Source organism: Triticum aestivum, chromosome 7A (genome assembly GCF_018294505.1).
Source record: "Triticum aestivum cultivar Chinese Spring chromosome 7A, IWGSC CS RefSeq v2.1, whole genome shotgun sequence".
NCBI classification, from domain to species: domain Eukaryota; kingdom Viridiplantae; phylum Streptophyta; class Magnoliopsida; order Poales; family Poaceae; genus Triticum; species Triticum aestivum.
In genome coordinates, this window is record NC_057812.1 from 258,082,224 (window position 1) to 258,092,037 (window position 9,814).

Sequence of the window (9,814 nt, forward strand, 5' to 3'; positions counted from 1 at the left end):
TTTCACATGATGATACGTGCGCTGCACGTGCACGCTTACTAGTCAGGCCAAATAACCACAACCAGTAGATTAGAGTTGATAGAATTACCCACCTATGCCATTTACTAATTTTCCCTGGGCCTTCTATTAATCACACAAAAATTAGAAACATTTGACCTTTAATTTATCAGGCCAAATAACCACAACCGGTAGATTAGAGTTGATAGAATTACCCACCTATGCCATTTACTAATTTTCCCTCGGCCTTCTATTGATCTATTCCCCATAAAAAAAGGTTTCCCATAAGTCTTCTCAACCCCCCGTAGCTTTCTTTACCTAAAAAAAGTTTCCCATCCTGAGTCCTCACGCCGCCGCCGCATCTGCCTGTAGATGACCTCGATCCTTCTCATGGAGCATTGATAGAGGCAAAGGTGTCCCGATGTTTCGATGAGATGGTGGCTATCATTTTCTGTGGGAGTCGACCTTGACGATTCGACTACAAACGTGCGAGACGTCGCGCCTTAGCAATCGCTAAACCAACTTCCGAGGGTTATTGACCACGCCGGAGCACGATCAACCTGACCACGAGGGTCTGTTTCCTGCGAGCAAACAAAGAACAAGCAAGAAACTGATATTGCAATCTGGATATTGCGAATATAAGATGAAAGCTTTATTGATCAAGGTGGGGTTCTGTGACGTCTTGGTCTGATCGTTGGACACAAACGAAGTACGCGAAGTTGCAGCTATGGCGAACTTTTAATCTAAACAAAACCCAAAGCCTAAACGATGCCCTAAGGGTTGTATATATGGAGGAGAGAGGGGGAATTTCATGGCCCTTGGTGGAGGGGTCCGAAACCAACCCTAACTCTTGTTTCCCCACATATACGGACTCTAAAAACAGCCTATACTTAAGTACTTCGAAAATACATGGGCCTGGCCCAATAATAAGGTGACGCAGCACCTAAAATAGCCTCTGGACGAAATTTATGAAGTGGCATCTTGTATATTTCGTCCCATGCTTCATGCACTCATTATGGTGGCTTCAGAGTCCTGGAATCATCACTTGTAACTCCGTTCTTGTTCTCCTTGCGCATGCCATCATCTTCATGCTTGAACTTGCTCTAAGGTTCATCTTTCTTGTCCAAGCTAGGCCCTTCATTTGTAAGCAAAACAAATGTATCCAATTTAGGCAGCATCATATTCTCATGAACATTAGAATCGTTACCAAGAAACGGAAGTACCTGATAATTCAATTGGCGTGCGCGAGCTCTAGTAATCGGTCTAGTGTGTATAGCAGCAGGGGCTGTGGGTGTAACAATGGTATTGATGTCCTCATCATCCTTCCCTTTTTGAAATGAAGTCGTCCTCGACGAAAGTTCATCGTCCTCACCCAAATAAGGCTTCAAATCTGCAATGTTAAAAGTGGGACTAACCCCAAAATCTGCAGGCAGCTCAAGTTTATATGCATTATCATTTATTTTCTCTAACACCTTAAAAGGACCATCAGCACGTGGCATTAGCTTTGATTTGCGCAAATTAGGAAATCTATCGTTACGCAAATGTAACCAAACAAGATCTCCAGGTGCAAACACAACATGTTTTCCATCTTGTAATAACACACCTCCTAATCCAATTCCACTAGCATCACATTCAAGCTCAAAAGTCTTATTGAAATTAGGAAGTTGGAGTAAAGGAGCATGTGTCAACTTATCTTTCAATACCGTGAAGGCTTCTTCCTGTGCGGTACCCCAAAAGGCACATCCTTCTTTGTAAGCTCGTTGAGAGGTGCAGCAATGGTGCTGAAATCTCTCACAAAACGCCTATAGAAACCAGCGAGGCCAAGGAAACTCCTCACTTGTGTGACCGTTTTGGGCTGCGGCCAACTCTCAATAGCTTCAATCTTGGCTTTATCAACTTCAATTCCCTGTGGAGTAACAACATAGCCAAGAAAAGATACTCGGTCGGTGCAAAAGGTGCACTTTCCAAGGTTACCAAACAAACGTGCATCACGTAGAGCAATAAAAACAGCACGTAAATGTTCCAAATGTTCCTCCAAAGATTTGCTATAAATCAATATGTCATCAAAGTAAACTACCACAAATCGTCCAATGAAAGCACGTAAAACTTCATTCATTAACCTCATGAAAGTACTAGGTGCATTAGTTAACCCAAAAGGCATGACTAACCACTCATATAATCCAAACTTAGTTTTAAATGCTGTTTTCCATTCATCTCCCAATTTCATACGAATTTGATGGTATCCACTACGCAAATCAAATTTGGAGAATATTGTAGAGTCACTCAATTCATCAAGCATATCATCTAGCCTAGGAATAGGATGACGATAACGAATAGTAATATTATTAATGCCTCTACAATCAACGCACATACGCGACGTACCATCCTTTTTCGGCACTAAAATGATAGGAACAGCACAAGGACTAAGGGATTCGCGTATATAACCTTTGTCGAGCAGTTCTTGTACTTGACGCATAATCTCCTTCGTCTCCTCTGGATTGGTACGGTATGGTGCACGGTTGGGTAATGATGCACCGGGAATTAAGTCAATTTGATGCTCAATCCCTCGAATAGGTGGTAATCCTGGTGGCACGTCTTGTGGAAAGACGTCAGCGAACTCCTGCAAAATGTTAGTGACAGCAGGAGGCAAAGAGGAAGGCACAGCGAACTCCTTGTGGAAAGACGTCAGCGAACTCCTGCAAAACATGCACTTTTCAATTTAATTTCAGAAGTAACACTAGATTGTTTATTATTATTAGGCTGCATTTGTTGCTCAAATTCTTTTGCCACAACCTGATTTTCACTCTTATTTTTCTCCTGTTTTGCTTTATTAGCTCTATTAATATCATCTTTCAAAATGGAGTCAGGAGTCATAGGAAGCAAAGTAATATTTTTATCCTTATGAACAAGAGTATACTGATTGTTTCTACCATGGTGTACAGAATTTTTATCAAATTGCCATAGTCTACCAAGTAATAAGGAACATGCTTGCATAGGTACCACATCACAATCAACATAATTAGCATATGTAGAGATACTAAAATGCACACGAACAGTACGTGTTACCTTAACCTTGCCGTTGTTGTTGAACCATTGGATGTAGTAAGGATGTGGATGTGGTATTGTGGTGAGAGATAGCTTCTCCACCATCTCCATGCTAGCCAAGTTATTGCAGCTCCCTCCATCTATGATGACGCGAACAGAACGTTCCTTCACAACTCCCTTTGTATGGAACAAATTATGCCTCTGATTTTGCTTAGCTTGTGTAACCTGCACACTCAAAACACGTTGAGCAACTAAACGTTCATACCTGTCAGCATCTTCAGCAGCCATGTATTGCGTCTCATGATCAGAATCATCTCCACCGTGTTCTTCACGTGTAATAAGAGCCAAAGTCTCCTCATCATAGTCACTAGCGGACTCATACCCACCATCCTCAGTAGCAATCATCACACGCTGAGATTGGCATTCTCTCGCAAAATGTCCTCTTCCCTTACAACGACGACAAATAATATCACTTGTGTGCCCTGTTGATGCCATGGAAGAAGAAGAGCTCTGTGCAGGTCCAACAGGTGTGCTCTTGGCAGATAGTGGTGGTTGTGCCTGCTTTCTTGTATCACGGCTGGAGGTGGCACCTGATGGAGGTGCTGGTGGAGTGGAAGTAGAGGATGCACGTGGTGTCCATGATGAAGATCGACCTGCAGAAAAGTTAGTTCGCGCCAATGCCTGTCCATCCTGCACTTCACGTTCAGCTTTACAAGCAAGATGGAATAAACGAGTGATATTATTATACTCTTTATACTCTAGGATGGTCTGAATCTTTCTATTTAATCCACCCATAAAACGTGCAAGCATAGCTTCATTCTCCTCAACAATACCACATCTAATCATGCCAGTTTGTAATTCCTGATAATATTCTTCTACAGAATTTTTTCCTTGTCTTAAACGCTGCAATTTTTGAAGTAATTCACGTTGATAATATGGTGGAACCCAATGAGTACGCATAGCAGTTTTCAAAGCAGCCCAAGTAGCAGGAATAGGATATAATCTACAATGTTCAGACCATCAAATACATGCAAAATTAGTGAATGCACAAACAGCAGCAGGAACAAGTCTCTCCTCAGGATATTGTAAACATGTAAATCGTTGTTCAGTTTCTAACTCCCAAGTAAGATATATATCAGGAACATATCTACCCTCAAATGATGGAATATTCAATTTTAGTTTAGGGAGATGGTCATGATCTCGTACCTGAGGGTGAGCCCTACCATTGCCATTATTTGCATGTGGACGACCTGGTGGTTGCTGTGTTGGTGGTGGCATGTAGTTCTGATTTTGATCAACCTCATCCTCGTAATCGCCGGCAAAATCATCCTCCTCCGCATTAGCAGCAGGAGCCACAGAAGTATCAACAGCAGCACCAATAGTTCTGATTTTTTTTCACTTTTTTTTTGCTCTGCAACAAATTTTTTTCGAAAAAAGTCTACAAATGGTCTAAAAACTGCCTAGCCAGAATTTTTTTTTGAGTTTGGAACTATTTTTCTTCTGCGGGTAGCACGGAATCTCAGGAGTCCTATTCTCTCACGACTCGGAGTATGGCGTGATCTAGAACTCGATAACAAAGCAACAAATACTGGACACGGACTAGGACTGGTGGCGGAGATGAATCTGATGGAACTCGGACTGTGGTGGTATATCTGGACTCGGATTGGTGGTGGTATATGGCGATGGTATATCTGGACTCGGATTGGTGGTGGTATATGGCGATGGTATATGTGGACTCGGATTGGTGGTTGTATATGGCAGCGGCGATGTATATGGTGGGGTGGTGGTATATGGTAATGATGATGACGATGGTGCGGCGGCGGCGTGACAACCTGTGAACAGAACTCGAAACTCTAAAGGACTAGACGCTAAGACCAGCAACTTGACACGACGATGTAACCGCAAATTCAACAAAGCAAATACAGAAAAGATTATGCAAAGGCTCAGATTGGTTCGGATAGGACGAACTAACCCTAATTTTTTTGGCTTTTTCGTGGACTGTAGGTATGAAGAACAGACTCGATCTAATCTACGAAAAACTGTAAAATCTCACCGAGCAACCTGAAAATCTGATACCACTTGATAGAGGCAAAGGTGTCCCGATGTTTTGATGAGATGGTGGCTATCGTTTTCTGTGGGAGTCGACCTTGACGATCCGACTACGAACATGCGAGACGTCGCGCCTTAGCAATCGCTAAACCAACTTCCGAGGGTTATTGATCACGCCGGAGCACGATCAACCTGACCACGAGGGTCTGTTTCCTGCGAGCAAACGAAGAACAAGCAAGAAACTGAGATTGCAATCTGGATATTGCGAATATAAGATGAAAGATTTATTGATCAAGGTGGGGTTCTGTGACGTCTTGGTCTGGTCGTTGGACACAAACGAAGTACACGAAGTTGCAGCTATGGCGAACTTTTAATCTAAACAAAACCCAAAGCCTAAATGATGCCCTAAGGGCTGTATATATGGAGGAGAGAGGGGGAATTTCGTGGCCCTTGGTGGAGGGGTCCGAAACCAACCCTAACTCTTGTTTCCTCACACATACGGACTCTAAAAACAGCCTATACTTAAGTACTTCGAAAATACATGGGCCTGGCCCAATAATAAGATGACGCAGCACCTAAAATAGTCTCTGGACAAAATTTATGAAGTGGCATCTTGTATATTTCGTCCCATGCTTCATGCATTCATTATGGTGGCTTCAGAGTCCTGGAATCATCACTTGTAACTCCGTTCTTATTCCCCTTGCGCATGCCATCATCTCCATGCTTGAACTTGCTCCAAGGTTCATCTTTCTTGTCCAAGCTAGGCCCTTCATTTGTAAACAAAACAAATGTATCCAATTTAGGCAGCATCATATTCTCATGAACATTAGAATTGTTACCAAGAAACGAAAGTATCTGATAATTCAATTGGCGTGCGCGAGCTCTAGTAATCGGTCCAGTGTGTATAGCAGCAGGGGCTGTGGGTGTAACAATGGTATTGATGTCCTCATCAGCATGGTGATCCTCTCCTCCCCTACATGACTACACCATCATGGAATCTTCTCATATTTAGATGGAGATCATCAATACATGATCTTGCTGGAGCCGCTCTTTCCATACATGGCTAGCTGCAGTGCCGGGCGACCAACACGATCCAGCGGACATGATGATCCACGGAGAGCAAGATGCTACGTACGTATACCCATCATGATGGCCGGCGATTCCCCTTGGATGAAACGACTGGCGCGATCTAGCATATATGAAGATCCACACATAGCAAGATGTATATATGTTTTGCCAGTAGCAGGAGGTTCCTTGATTCTTTACACCATCAGGTCCTGACGCTCTCCCTCCCTCTCCTTGATTCTTTATACCATCAGGTCCTGACGATCTCCCTCCCTTTAATCATGGATAATGCAGACAAAGCAGATCAAATCCTTTGTGGAGTGCGGCATCAGATAAACGGATATTGCACAAGCCCAGGTGATCGAGCTAGGCACCGGTAACTACATAAAAGGTACCATCTATTTCTCTATAAATTACAGCATATGGTCAATAGATTGTTATATATTTTGATCTTTTTTATTCTTCTGTATCGGACTTAGTAGGCCCTAACAATGACATAAGACGATGTCTGCAGTATGTCTGATGCAATTATTTGCTACATATTTTAGATGTATTGTGTGAACGGAAGATCATGCTTATGCATTCTTCCTTGCTCCGCCTACTCTTTGGTTTCTGGTGACACATTGCAGCAGAATCACATCTTGATGATGTTGATTAGGTCGGGAAACTTCTCCTGGAAATCATGGATAAACAGAACTACAAAAGCTTGGAGATAGAGAAATAATAGAACGACTTCCCGCTCATTCTTGGACTGTCAGGTCATGCGTGCAGACTGCTAGAAAGTTGGAGAAATTTACATTTAGCAGCAAGAAGGTGAGCTGCACATACTTCCTATGTACCTACACAAGCCCTGTGGTATGTATATCAGATGGTAGTGTATTTCACGGTTTTATGTTTATGTTGACTTAATTTGTGTTTTTTTTTCCTATGTAGTCTATTATTCAGAAGTTCAATGATTTATACCAATGTTGGACAGAATGATTTTTAATATTAATGCTACTTTCATCTGAAGCTTTATACTTTGTATGCACTCTGATCTTCAGAAGTTGAGGTTCATCTGCAGCTTAAACTTAGTTAGATCTACGAGCTTCTATGTGGAAATTCTTGGCAAAAAAGAATTCAGAAAGCTTGGCGGTGGAGCGTAGCGTGTTTTTCTTGGTGTGACGTACATGGACATGTTGCTGAAGAAGAACAAAAGGGAAATCTCACGTGGGCGAGTGAGCAGTTCAGTGTTGGTGGTTTGCTTTGGTCGTTCCACATCCTAGAGAAGACAGTTTGGTCGCCCTCGACGTACAAAAGAAAACGACATGAATTTGTGGTTTTGGCGTGATCGCCAATGACACTCCTGGAGTGCATTCTAACTGGCTGCAACCTCCTCCTCGAAAATGAACAGGTAACGGCAGGTTGATGCGTGCCTAGCCATAACTGGTACTGTAAATCAATGGCTCGATTACGATTTTCCCTTAACCATCACATGTCAATATATTTATAGGTGATTACTTATTTTAGTATATGTTCACACCTGCAAGATGATGCTAATTAAGTTCAACACAGGCAAGCTACTATCATTAGTAGTAGGGCAGCAAAGTTCTTCTGGCATCGAGACTACAGAAATGAACCAAACGTCGAGACCAGATGAAGCGGGTTATAATTTATCATGGTTTTTCATTATGTGATGTGACAAGATGTTCGTAATGCTATTTTCCGCAAATGTATTGGTGCATGCTTAACTACTGAACTTTTTAATTCAGCTCTCTTATCTTCAGTTTGTAAAGTTAAATTTGTATTATTTTTGATATACACATGATTATGCATATTCAATTTCTTTTCGTCAATGGTGTTATCTCTCAGGCAAGGGATGGATAACTTCAAGGACAAGTTTGCTGAAAAGTTTCTAACTTATTACCAAGGTACTCAACCATAACACTGCATGAATCCCCATTTTCTTGCTGATGTAGCCATACAAACTTTGAAACTTTAATGTCCTTGATAGTATTGCTTCTACAAAACTTATTTTAATATTGCATGTAAATAGTTATAATTTCATATATATATTCTTATATATACCAAACTTGCAGATTATTGGTACACACATCTACAAGTCGTAATTAAAGGTGTCATAAGAAAAAAGAGAAATAGCTACAAATTACCACAAACTTAATGAAAAACATGCGACCTTTTATTTTAGTAGATAAAATTATATAGCCATTAGATAATATTTTATGTAGAGAAATTACCGAGCATTGCCATTAAAAAATTATATAATGTAAAAAATGTTTTGGTCCTGCCTTTTTTGTTTTTCTTATTCTCCACCACATGTACGTTGCTTGCCTCATGGGATCCTAACAAAAAAACTTTTATTTTCTCCACCTTCCATGACTCATGGGATCTTCATTAAAAAAACGCTACATCAGAAGCTAGCCTAGAATGCTCATGTACGCATGCATTCTCCATCACGTGGACCTTACTTGCGTCATGGGATCCTCAAAAAAAGATGCAGCACAAGCTATCCTGGCTTGCTATATATACAACACATGTACTCATCGAAAAATAAGCAAACTAACACAAAAATTAGAATCATCTAACCATTGATACGATGGATACTTATATTTCAATAAAAACTAACTGATCCGATTCAACCTTTTTCTTGAGACGATATCATATCTAACTTATAGGAGAGCGACTACATGTTGGTATCAACTGTGTACCAGCTAAGAAGTCGCATGGATGTGATGAGTTTCTAGATTTCTTTTCATGGACTAGAATTGACTATATGCACCTGCGGTTAGACAAAGGATGCGCAGGAAGCCTGGAACACACATGGTAAGGGAAACTGTGAGGGCACATGTGATGTGACCTTCATCACCATCCGGATCTTGGGGTGGGCAAATGTTATATGTCTTCATTGTTGACTACCTTCAGCAGGGTCATGCTGATGTTATAGGAGAAGGCATGGAACTCCACTGCCATCAACTTGCATTAGTGCAGATAACTTGGCGGCCAGTTCCATAGGGAGATTCACGAAGGAGGGCAGTTGGAGCCTTGAAGTAAAACAACAAGCTAGCAGGGGTGATATTCGAGGACTCCTCTTTGTTGGAAACACCGTGAGTTGTAACAGGGAGAAAAGGGAGAAAAGAAATTAAGAGGAAAAAAGAGGGCACAACATGAGCCCTTCGCTAAAAGTTCGTGCGTGTGCGTTCGTATGATTTTGATGTGGTCGTTCGTGTGGACGAATTTCAACACTCTTGGACGCTTGGTATCCTTGGCTCTGTGCGCAAGGACGTTGACTAGGATGTATTGATACACGGCTACACGAGAAAGATTGGTGAAGCAATCTTATTTGCAGAAAACGTAGATCTTGTCTTATATGTGTTATTTTCTTATATTATGCAACCATCATCAAGTATATCCAGATTTAAATGGGAAAAGTATATCATGGTTGTTGGAGGACAAGGATGATATTTTCCCTAAAAGCAAAATTATAGCCGAATCTTTTTTTTTTGCAGGGGGAGGATAACTGAATCTATATATTCATGCATGTCGACAAAAAAGATGCCCTTAGAAAAGGACTTGAATCTTCTTTGCTTCTGCTTACAATTATTAGAGGTTCTTAACTAATTACAATCTGGCAATGCACATAGTTTCAGATCCTTACCAC

The 9,814-nt window shown here is 41.3% G+C and overlaps 1 long non-coding RNA gene across 4 annotated transcripts; it reads left to right on the forward strand.

The window, feature by feature from the left end:
• Positions 1-5,830: 5,830 nt before the first annotated feature.
• Positions 5,831-9,522, forward strand: LOC123151809 (uncharacterized). 4 transcript variants are annotated; one of them, XR_006475852.1, is made up of 4 exons: positions 5,831-6,365; positions 6,451-6,547; positions 6,815-7,549; positions 8,008-9,522. It is a non-coding gene; the product is annotated as an uncharacterized lncRNA (long non-coding RNA). The 4 variants fall into 4 exon arrangements; XR_006475854.1 differs by having other exon boundaries at positions 6,815-6,969; positions 7,200-9,522; XR_006475853.1 differs by having other exon boundaries at positions 6,815-6,969; positions 7,220-9,522.
• Positions 9,523-9,814: the final 292 nt, after the last annotated feature.